Genomic DNA, 18,109 nt, shown 5'->3' with positions numbered 1-18,109 from the left:
CAGAGGGAGTGTTATCAGATGTTGAAGACACACAATCAGAAATTTTACTGACTCTGAACTTCTAAAACTTAATATCAAATTGAAAAAATGTTTCATTAGTTTTCCATCCATCCTACTGACCCTCTACATTTATGTACACACATTGTCAAATAATATATGCAAAATACAAAAATGAAATATTAAGGCTATTGAAAGGAAGAAGAGCAAACAACAAAACCTACTCACAAGAAAAGCTACAGAACCCCAGATTTTGTCTATAAATCCCTTTTAGCCAAAATTGACTGCTTCTGCCTTTCTTTATTTTAATGAGTCTTCCTAATACTCATAGTAGTTAATTGTCACATAACCAAGTAGACTGCTGTTTGGCCTATGGAATTCAATTGTTAATTAAGATCAGTGAATTAACCAACTTGACAGGAGAATTGTTTTAACAAGAAAATGTGACAACCTCATTGATTTTTTTTTGGTGGACAGCTGCTAAATAGTCAATATGATGCCCATAGAAAGTGACTCTTTTTATTCACAGGCATCTGGAAAAAAGAGTAACCTTAATAAAACCTAACATAAGACTGTGCTTCATCTCCAAGAACTCCTGGATTTTGAGCTTGATAAGAAGGAACTTAAGGATAATCTTTCCTGTTGGAGGAAAGACATATAGCAAAAACAAAAAAAACTGTAAATGGATATTAAATATCAGAAAGATGATTCACCAAAGTCATTCATGTTATTTAAACAATATAATTGCTTGTACACTTCCAGGATGGTATCAAAAGTGTGCTTTTCTGAATACTTGCATTTAGGCAATGCCAGGTGTCCTTCTTACATTGAATGGTTAAATGATAATCAAAGTAGCATGTGACTTCCAGGCAAAATCCATGTGCACCTTGCTACCTGTCTGTATCTTAGAAGCCAAATAACAGTGCTCCAAATAGTAAATTCTCTACTGATGCCCGAACACCATGGAACAGAATACTCAACTGACCATAGGTGGAGACATAGCAATGAGCAAATAAAAAAGTTTTTCACTTTGGATACACTAAAAGTATGGATTGGGTTGCCACTAGAGTATAATTGAGTTGTGACTGACACCAGGGACTTAACTATCCTAGTAGAAACAGCAATGATATGACCTTGAATCTCTTGGAAATGTTTTGCACTGAATTTCTTCTCATTTTCCCTTGTCAGTATTTTTGGAGTAGAGAGATTGGGAAGCTAACTAACTAACTAATCGTTTTACATACACTCACAGTAAACTTATCCCCTACTTGTTCTTCTCTTTAAAATACATTTTTAACCTTGAATTATTCTTTGTGAGTGTGTGCATGAGAAGAGGTGACAGGAGATAAGGCTTTATTAATTTTAGTTATTCAGGCTGTTCCCTCTTTGTTAGTGGTGTTTCTCCTTTGCCGCCTCCTCAGACAGCAGAGAAAGAACACAACAAAAAGCAATCTTTCACACTTAAAGGAAAGCCAATGCCCTGTCCTGGGTGTGTTGTCAGGAAAAAAATAAGCTGTGTCTCTCCAATAACTGTGAAATTCCTTTGTCCCTGGAGAGGGCTGTTTCCTGTATCTTGGCCAAGTCATGGCTTTTTCTTTATAAATGCAGCCAGTGTGATCTCCAAAGAGATAAATGATGAATAAGGTGGAAGCTATTTATAGTCGGGCTAGGAAAAACAATTTCACTTAACAAGGATGTCGGTTAAAATAATTAATGCAGATCAAGTGGACATGTGAATAGAACAGCCTGTTGGAAAGTGATTAAATAGACAGTCTGATTCAGGAAGAAATATACCACCCAGGTATTGGGGAATCATTACTTCTAGTGGCAGGGGTAGTTGTTGGGTAGATACCCACCCATGGCATTGAAAGCGCAGGCAAGGCCTTTGTAGATTTCATCATATTTCTAAATACAAACACATTTATTATAAATAATAAATAATTGTGTTTGTATTTAGAAACTTTATTCTGCTGGAATAGTCTACCTGTCTTAGGTCTTCTTCTTCTTCTTTTTTTTTAATTTTCTATTCAGACATGACAGAAATGTAAGTAAAATGTGTAGCTTTAGTTTGGAAACAATTTATTGAGTACCCTCTACATGTTTTCCTTGGTAATAATTTTCCCCATGGTTATGAGCATTCATACTCAAAACACACAGATGTGCAAAGAAACACTGAAAATTATGGGGTTGTTTGTTACTATAGTACAATAGAAAATAACATATCAGAGAACTGAAAGTATGGGATTAAGCATCTATAGAAGTCTAAATGGGATTTCTGAGTGAAAGAGAACAGTCTGTACAGGTGAGTTCAAAGAGAAATTCATGGAAGAAACTAGACTTTAAAAATCAGCAGAATTGACAGGCAGAAGAAAGGGTGGACAGTCCAAGGCCATCCACTAGCCTGAAAAATATGGCATTGTCTTTGTGAGGTCACTAAGACAGTCTTCCCCTAAAGTGAGGGTGGGAGATTCTCATACAAACTCTACAATTAAGGAGCAAATCAGAACAGCCAGTATATGAAGGATTTGAATATTGAGGTGCAGACTTCCAAAAGTCTAGTGAGTTGACATCACCTCTCTCTACTCTGGTTTAAATTGAATTATATTGAACATGCAACATCATGGACACCTAATAGGGTAAAGGCAAATTAGAACACTCAAACTCTTTCTTCCAACTTGATTTTACCCATGCGCACTTATCCCTATCATGAAATGAAACACTACCTCTAAAGCATTTATTAGCAGGCACAGTTTCTAACCCCAGTGACCCTGTAATTTCAGAAAAACAACAATAACATCAAAATTCAAAGCATTTTGCAGAAATTTCCATCTCAGGCCAAATGCCTTTTATTCCATGATGATCCAAAAGCCCTATGAGCAGGACATTATTAATTAATAAGGAAAACATGACTATAGAAACCAAATAAGCCTTGCAAAGAGGCTGGCATTTATGGGATTTATAACCCGGATTTTTGTGATTCTCTAACTTGTGAGTGATGCTGTCAATGAGTATCAATACAAGCAAGTGCAGAGTTCCTTATCTACTGAATAACTGCAGTGGGAGAGAAAGTCCAGCAGCTACTGTGGCACAGCTGATTGAGAACATACATCAGGTTCACAGGCTGGGATGCAAACACTGTCCACAATTTTATACTCCTGTGGACACGGAGTGAGAATTTTTATCAAATGACCTCACAATTAGAAATTTAAAATCTCTAATTCTTGTATAATGTTCTATTTAAAAAGAATGCTGACTTGCCCAATGACAAAGGAAATAAATAAAACAAGTTTGTATCAGAAAACACAATTTTTGACTTTTAGCCCAAAGTAGCACTTTTGTATACAATTATGAATAGGAAAGTTCAAACCTTTTTTTTTTTTTTTTTCCCCTGAATCTAATCCTCCCTCTCTCTTTTTCTGCATTCTTCAATAAGAGGCTGTCAGAGGTGACCTTTATCAGCCCCGCCAATGTGGCTAATGTTGAGGACAAGTTTCTGCAGTGAGAAGCTGTGTTCTTGATTTGAGTCAACCAAGCCCAGCTTTAAGAGGTGAAAACCCAAGATGCCAAAACCAAGGAGATGAAAACCCCGAGGCTAAACTGCCAGAGGCATAATTACAAAGGTGCATTCTGCACCTGGATTTTCAAGTTTGGTGGAGATCAGACTTAATAGAAAGCTAATTTATAACAAAGAAGAGATGAAAAAGCACCTGCAATAAGGATTCAAAAAATACTTACCTGTGTTAGACAGGATTCAAGGGCCATGGACCAAGCAAACAAATAAGGTGATGCTCATTTTAGTATAAGTCACTTTAGCTTCTTATTTCCTCTTACACTAAAGTACATTGCTTTTTTTTTTTTTTTTTCTTGTTTATTTTTACTTTTGGTACCTGGAATTGAACCCAGGGGCAATTAGCCACCAAGCTACATCCCCAAACCTGTTTATTTTTTATTTACAGGGTCTTGCTAAGCTGCTTAGGGTCTCTTTAAGTTGCTGAGGCTGGCTTTGAACTCAGGATCCTCCTGCATCAACTTCCTGAGCCACTGAGATTAAAGCAACCACCACCACACCCAGAAGTACATTGTTTGTTAAAGAGAAAATGGGGGTTTTAAAGTAGGCAGGTGTACATGTCAACAAGTATATTGGCTAGAAGAATAAGGTGCTATAGGGAGCAAGAAAGCAGTGATAAGGATGAGGGTATCAGTGTAATATTCTCAGGATCAATGCTTTTGTTCTGATTGTGGAATTCAGTAAGGACCAAGGAAGATCTTTGTCCAAAATAAAATCATTTCATATGATTTCCCAGGTCCTTTTCTATGTCTAGGCCAAACATTTAATGCTCTACAGTCTTAGGCATGTGACAAGTTATATTCATAGGTAGGAAAATAACATTCTTTTTAAAAAATTAGGGGAAAAAACGGAACTTTTAAATAAAAATCTATATGCTGACATGGTTAAGTTTTTTCAATGATGAATTTAAATTAGAGTGCTCTTGCTAAACCAAAAAAAAAAAAAAAATGAAAAATAAAAATAAAAATAAATATCACGAAAATAAGAGTTTCCAATTTCACAACTTCCAACCCACACTTTGCCTCACCACCCGGGTTTCCTTTTGAGAATTCATCTCAAACAGATGGTAGTGAGTTAACAAGTCTAGACTGTGGGAGTATATAACTGCATTTGCATCTATATGATTATATAGAATAATTTTTCACTGAAATGGCATACATCATTGGGATGAGCTCCAGGACTTTACGACTTCTCTCTACTCGATTGGGTATGGCATGCGTACAATACACTCTGGCCACTACAAAAATTCTACCACAGCTGGAATGGAGCGCAACAGCTGTTTGCCAGCACACAGCAACATGGCACAACAGTTTAGAATCATAAATGAAGAAGACAGCCTTCAATAGACACTGCAGGGGGAATTTAAAGCTAGAGGAAGCAATTAGCTATACTGGAACAGAGCCAGGAAAGCAAGAGAAGACTCTCCCCAACTTTGGGAAGGAAAGCACAATTTGTGATCCACGAACATGTTCCCAGTCTAGGCTCACAGCCCAAGGTACTAAATCCAAATGCACTGGCCATAAGGTGATCCCATTTGGCCTGGGAAGGTGAAATGGCTCCCTGATCTCAACCCAGAATGCCTTCATTTTCTCCTAATAGGTGTCTTATCCAGGTATGCACCCAGCCCCAACCTTGTTTGGCTTATGAGATCTGACAAGATCGCAGCTTGAGGGAGGAGGTCTGTAACACTCTCTGACAGTGGTTGACTTGGTTTTTAATAGAAATGGGCAGCAATGTGCAGACCTTGTGCATTTGAACACACGAGATTGGCCAGTTTTCATCACAAAAGCTTCCGAGCCTCTCTGTGGCAGCTGGACTAGAGACCTATGAGCTGATCTGGAAAACACGTCCTTTTTTTCTAATGGGAGCCACCACATTGCGTTCCTTTAATTACACCATGTCATGTTGTGTTCCCCTGTGAAATGACACGGAGGAACACGTGGTGACCTGGGATAACTGTGATGAATTGCATCTCGAGCAGAGGCTTGCTCTGAAAGGCGTCTGATGTGGGGAAGTAGGTAGTTCTAGTGTGCCACAGGTCTGTGGAATTGTGAGCAATTTTGTTCATTGCAGATCACAAATATTTAATGATAAGACTATGTTTATGCTGACAGAAGCTTTTTTTTTTTTTTTTTTGGCCAGCACTTAGATTTGTTGATGAAACATAGTAATACATTTACACTGAAAAAAAATAAAAGTTATAGTTATTAATTAAATGCAAGCAGCTACATTCAGAGGGATTAATTCTGATAATCAGATTAGATAAAGCTGACATCAGAAAGTTCATTTTAATAGTAGTTTGTTTCCTGAATTTGAAACTAAAAGACCCCAAGAGAAAGTAACAATTGCCTAATCAACTGTTACTCCGGATTATTAACAATAAGTTTCTTTAAAGTTCTACTAAGGCTAAACACGGATGGACACAGTGGCACATACCTATAAGCTCTGTGACTCAAGAGGCTGAGGCAAAAGGGTAGGAAGATCAGGTAGCCTAGATAACTGCATGAGACCCTGCCTCAAAATTTTACAAAGGACTAGGGATGTAGCACAATGGTAGAGTGACCCTGGTTTCAAACCCTAGGAAAAAAATGCTAAATGCAAACATGTACGGCTGACCTGTGCAGTATGATTTATACTAATAATGTGAGAATATTTTAAAGTCAATGAAAGTCCTCAGCAGCTTAGTGACACCCTATCTCAAAATACAAAATAAAATGGCTGGGGATATGGCTCAGTAGTTAAGCATCTCTGGGTTCAATCCCTGATATAAAAAATAAAATAAAGTAAAGTAATCCAAGCAGTAAAGAAATCTTAAGTGCCAAGAATACAAATGGGGGAAAGGCAAGACTGTTCAAGAAGCGGTACTGGGAAAACAGGATGTTCACATACAAAAGAATGAGTTTGGATCCTTTTCTTACAACCTACATGAAAGGTACTCAGAATGAATTAAGGATTTAAGAACAAAAACTGAAATTAAAATTTCTAGAGGAAAAGATGGGGAAAGCTGTCATTAATTTTGACAATGATTTCATGTATAGGAGACAATTTTAAAAGTAGACAAATGACACTAAATTAAAAAAAAAAAAGTTACCACATATCAAAGTAAATAGTCAAAGGAGTTTAAAAGCAACCTACACAATGGAAGCAAATATTTGCAGACCACATATCTGATAAGAAGTTGAGTTCTGAAATACATAAATAACTCATATATGTCAATGACCAAAAAAACAAATCTCAAAACAAAATAAAAACAAATCCAAACAAAAATATGATAGTAGGGAAAATATTAACTATCCATAGGCAGAATAATAGAATTGAAAAATATGAATCATACACACAATGAAATATTATTCACACTTAAAAAAAGGAAATCCTGTAATATATAACAATAAAGTTGAACCCTGAGGACATTATGCTAAGTGAAATAAATCAGTCACAGACAAATACTGCAAAATTTTCTTTGCATGAGGTATGTGAGTTGTAGAATGGTGGTTGTCAGCAAATGGGGGAAGGAGGAGATTGGGAGTTGCTATTCAGTAGGGTATAAAATTCTATTTGAATATGATGAGTAAATTCTAGCCATCTGGTGTAGAACATTATGCTTGTATTATATTCTTCAACTTCTTTGAGAAGTCAGATCTCAGGTTAAGCATTCTTACAACAGTGAATAAAATAAAAGAACATAAAATAGTAGATCAATTAATAAAACCAGGTGTTCAGTTCTGCAGCTGCAGGAGCCACATTCCAAGAGTTGCACAATAACCTTAGTTATGTGGCTGCCCTAGTAGCACAGATAGAGAACATTTCCATTAAAATAGCTCTGTAGGAAACTAGAGATAACAACAACAACAACAACAACAACAAAAAATTGCCCATGTTTCTGATTTCTACAGATATATTGAAATATGAAGCAAATATCTGAGTAATTGAATAAATTTTGTTTCACTATTTATTGTGATCCTTTCATAATATAGGCAAAGTTTCTCTGGTTTTGTTTCTCTGAGGTTGTATAATTATTTCTGCTTAATGTACTTGTAAATGGTGTTTTGCCCAATAAAATATAAAGAGTACAGTTCCGCAGGAATCCAAAGGAGCACAATTAACAAATAAATCCATCCTTGGGATTTAGGCTTCCTGTATTTACAGCAGAATGGAAACCTATTCACCAAAAACTCCTTTATGTGTTGCCCATAGAAAGGACAGCGTGATTTTTAGTTAAAAAAGACCCACTCATGATTTCCAAGTCAGATTACTCACAACTCCTTCTCTATCTTAACTACCAAAATATACCATAGTTTACAAAAATACAAGAACATCAGTCTATTTGCCTTACACAGAGAAACATAAGCATATATATATATATTATTTTTTATAAAATATCTCTCCATGCAATAAAATTAAAACTTCATAAATCATGTCTTAGGACAAACAAACAAAAATATAAAATCCATCTTACTTTTCAAATATGCATATTCACTCCCAATAAAAGTTTTGCAAGCTGGTACAGGAAGTATTTTTTCCATGTCATAGATCACAGTAGGAAAAAAAAAATAATAAGTCGTAGCTACCTTTTTAATAAACTAAAAAAAAGCATTAAAAACACCAAGACTTATTGTGCCTTTAACATTTCGTAATTACAAGTTAGAAGCTGTTGGAATGAGGTGAGTAAGGGTGAAGCATTGTACCATAGCTAGGAAAGCAAATCAATGCCAGCTTCTGAGATAGGGTACTTGACCAGAAAGGATATTACAAGATACAAAAGAGTAGATATGAAATACTATTTCTATGACTTTTAAAAAATCTTATTGCATTAGCAGCATAGAACCCAGATATGGTAGAACTACAGAGGCACCATAATGTATTGTTGATTTCTTGAGATTATTTGAATAAGTATCAAATATGAATTTGATATGGATTCCTGGGATTTCTCTTAACCCTGGTATTTAGCACACATTTGAAAATTGGAATATTCTGTAAAAGTGAACAGATGAAACTATATAATGCAGCCTAGTTAGTCTCTCATTGTTAGCCTAGTGGCCAAGTTATTTATTTATTTTTCTGTTTGAGCTTCAGCTGAATTATGGACATAAAATCATGTACGCATCAGCACCTAAATCCCAGCTCTAGAACTCTGTATGATTTCCAAAATTGACCGACTGTGATACCTCTTCTCTGTCATCTCTTGTTGTTTTAGGAAACTTTGGGACTCTGTTAGTGATCTTCCTTTTAGATTTTTGCTTCCACTTGCACAGTATACCATAAAACCTGGATCCCATCTGTGTTAACTCAGTTCCATCTCTCCCACCTCATTCCACTTCGCTGAGATCATGTTGCTTTCCATCAAGATAAAATCTCTTCTATGGACCTAATTTTTATACAATAATGTATCCCTAAGTGTGGAAGTTACCTTAATTATGTAACAAAAATCAGATTATTGCGCAGATGAAGAAACTGAGACCTAGAAAAACTTAATGATTTTAGAAGGTTCTCAAACCCATGATGGGTAGATCCAAGATTATATAGGATCTTTTGATTATGTCCAAAGTTTCTTATAGTTCTTATTTTTACCCATGTCTTCCATTTTACCCTGGATATATTCTCAATGTTTCTTATGTCACTAGAGTTCTCTACTATGTTAAAAATTCTCAAAGCATACCCTCTCTGGAAAGTCTTGTGTTTTTGGTTCATGCATTTGCTTTTTCAAATTGATTTAGTGAGAAAAACTACCTCGCTACCCTCTTTCTATAATAGTGATGGTATCAGGTAGAATGTGAGCAAGAAAATTAGCCTGGATAAAGCACTGCCAGCTAGATACCCTCCCATTCTACCAAATTTATTCATTGATTTATAGTGCTAAGAGTAGTAGGATTACTTACCTAATTATTTCACAAATATCCCAATTTGCATATAGACTGCTTGTTAATCTGCCTATGTCTTAGTAAGAACATTAGTCATTAGACCATGATCAATCATATTACTACTGCTAGAGAGGCCTTTAAATATTGTTTATTATTTTGTTATTCATATGTGTTAGGGCTAAAATATACTTAGATGAACATCATTTCAGACAACTTTAGTTTATGAGGGTGAATACTAGATCCTGAGTAACTCCCTTGATTTTCTTTCCAGTCTGTTGTGCACAGCCTTCTGTTTTCCATGGTAAGGTGACTATCCCAAGCAAATAGCCTGGAAATACTGATCAAGTGGATGCATGGTTGGGGGAGACATATGCCTTCAATTTTCCATTTTCTCTAATAGTGAAATACTAATTTTTGCCCTCTAATACACATTCTTACAATGCATATCCAATATATTACAAGTGGTCAGCTAGTCAGGGCTGAGATTTCTTTAGATTGTATTATAATCATTTTATTACGTGATTGTCTCTCCTACTGCACTCTAACTTATTTGTGGATGGAGAACAGATTTTATGTGTCTTTATAACTCACATGGCTATTGAGAATGATTCTGGTATCTTGGCTTTCTCACACCTGCAGAATCTCTACCACAGTCTCTAAATGTGATTCCAGTAAAACAATATGTATAAATATTAACCCTCTGAATGAGATCATCAGCTAGAGAGGGAAAAATCATATCACACTTACACAATGTATGAGGTCAAACAGAGTAAATTAGATATGATGAAGTAAATTTTTTTAAAAAATATGTTATTTAAAAAAAAACCTGTTTAATATAGAATTATAGACTATGTAATGAAAGCCTTATATTATAGTTTAGATATGAAGTGTCACCGAAAAGGCCATATTTTAGACAATGCAAGAATGTTCAGGTTTGAAAGAATTAGATTATGATAACCATAACCAAATCAATGGATTAATCCACTTGAATGGATTAAATGGGTGGTAAATATAGGCAAATAGGGTATGACTATAGGAATGTGGTCACTGGAGGTTGTGTCTTTCAGGTTTATATCTTCTTCTTAGCACCTTGCTATAGCTCTCTGCTTTATGACTGTCATGAATTGAGATGCTGTCTTTCATCTCTCCTTTCTGCCATGATGTTCTGCCTCACCTCAAGTCCACAAATGGGGAGTCAGTCAACAATGGGGTAAACCTCTGAAACCAGGAACAAAAATAAATGTTTCCTCCTCCAAGTTGTTCTTGGTGGTTCTTTTGGCTACAGTAATGCAAAGCTAATTAAAACACTTTACCACTATGAAATGCCTAGAATCTCAATGAATCATACAAAAGATCCTTTTTGAAACACATAAATGATATAAGGAGACAATTGAAATTATTTCGGTCAATTTTTTTAAAAGTCTATAGAGCTGAAATTTGAGTGTTAACAAATAAGAGAGGCTATAATATATTCTGATTCTTGATAACTGGAGATTTGGAGATAAGAATTCAAATATGGGTTGAGAAAAAAAAAAGTAGGCATTAAGTCAATGGAACAGGAAATATGAACCTGAGATACCTACTATCCAAAATAATTCCAGAAATTCCAAAGAGTTATAATTATAGTGATAATGAAAGAAAGATGATTCTCCTGTTAAGTAAATGTTAACAATAAAGCCTACTTATTTTCACTGTGCTTCCAGAGTGAATAAAAAATAAAAAATTAAACATACACACATATTAAACACATATATACAATAATAACAAGTGATTATATTAATTAAATTCTTGAGCAAAACTTTTATTTTAATATATCATTAATATATTATTATATATAAGTATATTAAAATATAAGGAAAAATGCAGACAATTTTTGTTATAATGAGTTTTCTCTCAGATGTTTCAGAAATTCACATATATACAACCAATATAGGAAATACAATTAAGAGTAAATTGAAGGGGTTGGGGTTGTTGTTCAGTGGCAGAGTGCTTGCCTTGCACATGTGAGGCACTGGGTTCAATTCTCAGCACCACATAAATATGAATAAATAAACAAAACAAAGGTATTATATCCATGTATAACTAAAAAATGTGTTTTTTTTTTAAAAAAAGAGTAAATTGAAGTATTCAATGGTTGGAAGTAGCTTTGACTATCAGAAAATACAATTTTTTGAAGACCGACTTTCTCAGTTTAGGCCAATGACAATTAGTATATATGCTGTTACATTAATTATTAATTAGTAGATTAAAAAACAGAATAAACAAAGTAATAAACAGGACTGAAAGTCAGTCAAAATACACCTTATATTTAGATCTCTTATCACTTCATAAATTATAATTCTTAGCAATATATTTTTTGAAAATATATTGTAGACATAAAAGTTTCCACAATTATGAAAAAGGAACAAAAGATTATAAAAGTTGTTCCAATTTAAAAAGTAAGGAAGTTAAGACAGTTTAAATATAATCTTTTTACTAAAATAATGGTGTCAAAAACAAATAGGGGACTGGGGTTGTGGCTCAGAGTTAGAGCGCTCATCTAGCATGGGTGAGGCACTGGGTTCAACTCAACACCACATAAAGTAAAATAAAGACATTGTGCCCACCTATAACTATAACTATATATATATATATATATATATATATATATATATATCTCACAATTAGGTATAGAAGAAGAGAGAAGTAGAAAGATGAAGCATAAATTAGAAGTAATTAGAAAAAAATAAAGCATATCAAATGATGTTAGGAGATACAGAGAATAGAATGAAAGACTCCAATGTCTGAACATAGTTGCAGAAGATGAGAGACATGGGAAGGAAGGTGCCAAAGCTGTATTCAAACTGATCATGATAGAGGATTTTAATGAGTTGCTGGAATATTTGATTTCCTAATAAAGAGAGCATATCTTATATACAACTGTCATAATTAAACTTAGAACCCAAACACAGAGTTGAACAAAATTAGATACATATAGATCAATTATATATATTAAAAATCATACTGATTTAGACAGAAGTAATAAAATTCAAAGTCACTATAAGTGTGTCTGAAAAAGATTGGGAGGGCTAGAGATATGGCTGAGTGGCAGAGTGCTTGCTTCATACATGTGAGGCACTGGACTTGATTTTCAGCACCACATAAAAATAAACAAATAAACAAAATAAAGATATTGTGTCCATGTATAACAAAAAAATTATAAAGATTGGGAATATTTGAGCAATGTAGAAATCTATATACAGCTCAGTTACCTTGCAAGAATAAAATATGAGTACAATTTTTCGGAGAAAGAAAAATGGATTGTATTTGTTAAAAATAGATTTACATTTAAAAATTTGTAAAGTATGTACTTTAGGAAAAAAAGAAATGTCTCTTAATAGTTTGTGAGAAGCAAGACTGAATAGTAATCAATGGAAATGGTTAAATACATGAATAAATCAAAGAAAACGAAATGTTATAAAAAATAGGTAACATTAAAGATTAAAAGTAAATGCATTATTGTACTTTTATGCTACTAAAAGAGAAAAATAGAATATGAATCTCTAAATAGATTTTTAAAACTGCATTTAACAATACTTAACTACCTACCTCAGATTCAGGTAGAAAAAAATTTCCTAATATGATATATAAATATATATACTAGAAACTTACTATCAATCCAGAGAATACTTATATATATCATGTTCTATTTTTTTTAAGTACTAGGGATTGAACCACTGAGCCATATCCCTAACCCATTTTATAGTTTATTTAGAGACAGGGTCTTCCTAACTTGCTTAGAACCTTGCTAAATTGCTGAGGTTGGCCTTGAAATTGTGATCTTCCTGTCTGAGGTTCCTAAATCACTGGGATTACTAAGTGTGTCACTGATTCTGGCTAAGATTTTGTGTTGGTTTAGAAAATAGATACTATTATTACTACTTCTAGTCAATTTTTATTTGTGATATTATTCAGTTCAAGAAAGAGAGTAATAGAAGAAAAACAGGAAGGATAAGGAACAACAGAGGAAATAAAATAATTATTTTAAAGAATGTGATTATCAGCAGAAAAAAAATTTAAAAAGTATAAAAATTAGTTAAAGTAATAAGAAAAGTAAAAAAATGTGTGGATATAATATTATTAAGGAGTCCAACTTATTTTTAAAAATGTATGATTAATGTACTAAGAATTAAATAATGACATGCCTAAACATTATAAATAAATTTATGAAATACTATTAAAAGATATTTTAAAAAGATCCCAAATCCTAACTTGTAATTGGTATTCTGCTATCCCTTTGGAACATCTTGGATATTGTTTAGTGGTATTTGGGGTTGACTTGATGATTTGGTTTTATTTCAATATCTGCAAAACAGAATTTGGAAATGATAGTTAATTTGTAATGAAGGTAACTCTCACACGTTCTTCATACCACAATCCCCAAAAATAATGTGTACATGCTATCAAAGACAAGCATCCTGTAAATGCCATTAATAAATACATAGTTTTGTCCTTGAAAAATATACACAAAGTGGAAATATCAATGGTAAATAAAGTAATAAAATCAAAGAAAACACATATAATCAGACAAAACAGAATAAAACGTAGAAAATGTGCACTATTTAAAAATGGCCTACCTATCTGTAAGCAACAGAGAACTTAATGAAAAGGAGTAATCACTGAAAAGTCTGTATTTCTTGTCTAACAAAACATGAAGCAGTAGCCATTCCAAGATTGGTGCATGTACTCAGTAACCTCAAAAAGGGAAACTTGTTCCTTCTAGTTCCCTGCTCTGCCATCCTTAGCGAGGGTTGCTTTATCCTACAGGATATTGTTACCATTTTCTGAAGATATGGCAATAGGAAAGGCAATGAGAAAAAGCCTTGCACGTCCCTAGACTACTTTTATTCAAGTTTGTTAAAAGATATTCTGCATGGAGTAGTCCATCCCTGGGTCTTAGTCATTAAAGAGGAGATTTTCAATATCTCATTTTTTAAAACCTATAGGAGATAATGAAACTGAAGATGAAAAAGCCTTTGAAGTTTCTTTTGGGTTATCCAGAGAAAGTATTTTCATAAATAAATAACAAACATCCATTAAAAATACACACAAAAAAGTTGTTCCATAATTAAAACACAAATATGGGAAAAATTCCTTTCAGCTCTGACATTTAAAAAAAAAACACGGAAATTATCACTTGTTTCCCTGTAATAATGAAAAAGGTGGGTAAACTGAAAACCAGCAACTGTTCTTAGAGTCTTTAGAAAACTGAAATTTCAGGTAAACTGCCAACCTAAAACCTGGAGAGACAAAGTCAAAATATACACATCTAGAGCAAAAGCCACTGCAGCCACAAACTGGTTAAACTCACACCATCTATATAAGTATCAGTACACTTAAATATTAATTTTGATGAAGTGATGGAGGGTGAGTGCAGACTTGCTTGAGGATAGGGAATTCATGAGATGCTATCTTTGAGGGGCTTCCACTCTGATTTAGATAGTTTTTTCCATTAACCTCACCAGGTTCTCACGAGGAAGATCCAAGGAAGAGCTCTTCAGTGCTCTCTCAGAGAGAATAGAATAAACTTTGTGAAATTTGTTCAGAATGCCTTTCATAACTTCTCCAAAATCTATTCCCTGTAGCCTTCCTATATCACTTAATGGAGGATAACCAAAGTTATGAATAAATGATGAATGTCACATGAGGGTCCATGGGTCCATTAAGGTGCTGACACTTAGTCATCAGATCACAGAGCCCTTCCACATTCCCACATCTGACAACATGCCCAAAGGCACCCAGAATACCAACAGATGATTACAGCTGAAGAAAACACAAGATAAAGATGTTATCTGATAAGGTAAAGTGTGGCCCTAAGACAAGATAGAAAAAAACAAAATACCACAGGTAACTGACTGAAATTTCTGGTACCTACAATTGCAGTTAAATTTAAACAAAACCTAATTATAAATATATTAGCATAAAATAACAAATAAAGGCTTATTTAATTATATTATTCAATACATCAATTCTGGATTTTCACAGGAAAATATCAAACTATGCTAAAAGGAAATGTAAAATACTATCTGAAGAGAAGAAGCAAGTATCAGAAAATAATTCAGATACAATACAAATTTTGGAATTATTAGAGGATTCTTTAAAACTATGTTAAAACTAAAGGCCAAATCTTCTCTCTGATAAGTGGGTGCTGATCCATAATGGAGAGTGGGGAGGCATGGGAAAAATAGAGGAACTTTGATTGGGCAAAGGGGAGGATGGGGTGGAAAAGATGGTGGAAAGAGATGGACATCATTACCCTGGGTACATGTATGACTGCACATATGATGCGATGCTACATCATTTACAACCATAGAAATGTAAACTTGTGCTGCAATTGTGTACAATGAATCAGAATGCATTCTTCTGTCATATATACCTAATCATAATTAAATAAAAATACTATTTTAAGGCTGTAATAGAAAAAAAACACTAAACATATGAGAACCTTTAAAACGAGGGCAGAGGGATTCAAAACTCTAAGAATCAAGGAATGCACTAGAGATCAAAATTAATGTAAGAGAGTAAAGCATGCCACTGATGAACTCATAAGTGAACTGGATCTGGCTGAGTAAGGAGTCAGTGAAGTTGAAAATACGTCAATATGTCTTTCTAAACTGAAAAACTGATGGAAAGAAAAGATAAAGAAGGAAAACAACAACAACAAAATATCCAAGAACTGTGGGACAAATTCAAAACATATAAAATATGCATAATTGGGATAGTAGGGGGGGGAGAAGAAAAGAACAGGAAAAAATATTTATAGTAATAATGCTCAAAACTCAAAACTCAAATCTATTCTTTGAACTTGATACATCTGTGTTTGATTTCAGGGCATCATTAATTTTGGGAAACTTTCATCATTTTCTGAATGATAAACATTCAAACGGAAGAAGAATTCAGTAAATGTTGAAAGAAGCCCAATGGTAAGAAACAAATCTTTTGTCTGGAGGAAAAACAGAATTATAGAGGACTTGTCAAATATCCTGAAAACAAGAAGGAGTAGAATGAAGTATTTAAAGGGTTGAAAACAAAATCTTATTATCTAGAATTCTGTACCCAGTGAGACTATTCTTCAAAATTGAGATAGAAATAAAGACATTTTTTCTGAAAAATTGTACCCAAGGGAATTAATCACTCATGTTACTGTAGTATAAGAAATATTTGAAATTCATCAGAGAAAGGAAAATTAAAAGTGTTAGAACCTCCATAAAAAAGGAAAAGTATAAGAGAAGAATTTAATGAAAATAATTTTTTTAAGTTTTTCTTATGCTTCCCTGAATAGTTTATATTTGATTAAAATAATAATAGGCACAACATATTCTATGATTATAGCATATGAATACATAAAATAAATGACAATAATCTATAAAGAATGCAAGAAATGAACTGGGAATACTCTGTTGAAAATGTCTCTGAAAAGAAAATAATAGCATAACAAATATCTATGTGTTAAATGGAAAATTCAGTGTTTGATTCTGTGTGTCTCACTTATTTTATTTAAAATAATGTCTTCTAGTTCCACCCATTTCACTGCAAATAATAAGCTATTATTCCTTTTTATGGCTAAAATAGTTTTTATTGTGCATATATAACACATTTTCTTTATCAATTCATCTGATTTTGGACATCTAGATTGATTCCATATCTAGGCTATTGTAAATAGTGCAATAAACATGGGTATGCAGATATCCCTTTGATATACTGATACCATTCCCTTTGAATATATACCTAGAAAAGGAATAACTGAATCCTTTGATAGATTATAGTTTTTAATTTCTGGGGGAAATTTCATACTGCTCTCTTTAGTGGCTGTATCAATAACCTATTTTGTATTTTTAAATAATTAGAATAGAGATGCTCAAAGGCTCCAAAGACAAAGTAATAAAGCAGACAAAAAGGTTAATTAACCTGTTTTTATCAGTGCATATTGTATACATATATTGAATTATCAGATGGTACCTCATAAATTGAAAACTGCAAAAACTAGTAGTAAGAATGTCAACATTACTATGATTTGATAATTACACATATACATATATTGAATCATCAAATGGTATCCTATACATATGTACAACTAAATAATAATTAATAATAAAACAAGGCATGAAAATTAAATGGAGCTAAGGTCATTGTTATATCAAAAAATTTGATAACTTATATTAAGTAGACTCTTCCTTAAAGAAACAAACTACCAAAACTTAAACAAGGGGAAATAGATAATCTGAATAGTCTATATCTACTATAAAAATTGAATAAATAATAACATTGCAACAAAATAAACATGAATCATTTAGCTAAACAGTGTGAAAACATTTTGTTACAAAATCTTGAATACAAAACACTAAATGTTATAGCTTATAATAGCCTTTCTCATTCCTATCAAAGACTGGATGTAAGTAAGCATTCCTTCAATAGGTGATGAATAAGCAAATTATGAAACTTTCACAAAATAGAAAGTTATCCAACAATAAAAACTGCCAACTTTGAAGCCATGAAAAGACATGGTTAAATCTGAAATGCATATTGTTAACTAAAAGAAGACAACCTGATAAGATTACAAACTGCATGATTCCAAGATCAGTAGTTGACAGGAGAATGTGGGAAGGTGGATAGGGTTGAATAGGTGAAGTACAGGTCATGTTTTAGG

The sequence above is a fragment of the Callospermophilus lateralis genome, chromosome 17 (assembly GCF_048772815.1).
Source record: "Callospermophilus lateralis isolate mCalLat2 chromosome 17, mCalLat2.hap1, whole genome shotgun sequence".
Lineage (NCBI taxonomy): Eukaryota > Metazoa > Chordata > Mammalia > Rodentia > Sciuridae > Callospermophilus > Callospermophilus lateralis.
This window is presented reverse-complemented; position numbering follows the sequence as displayed.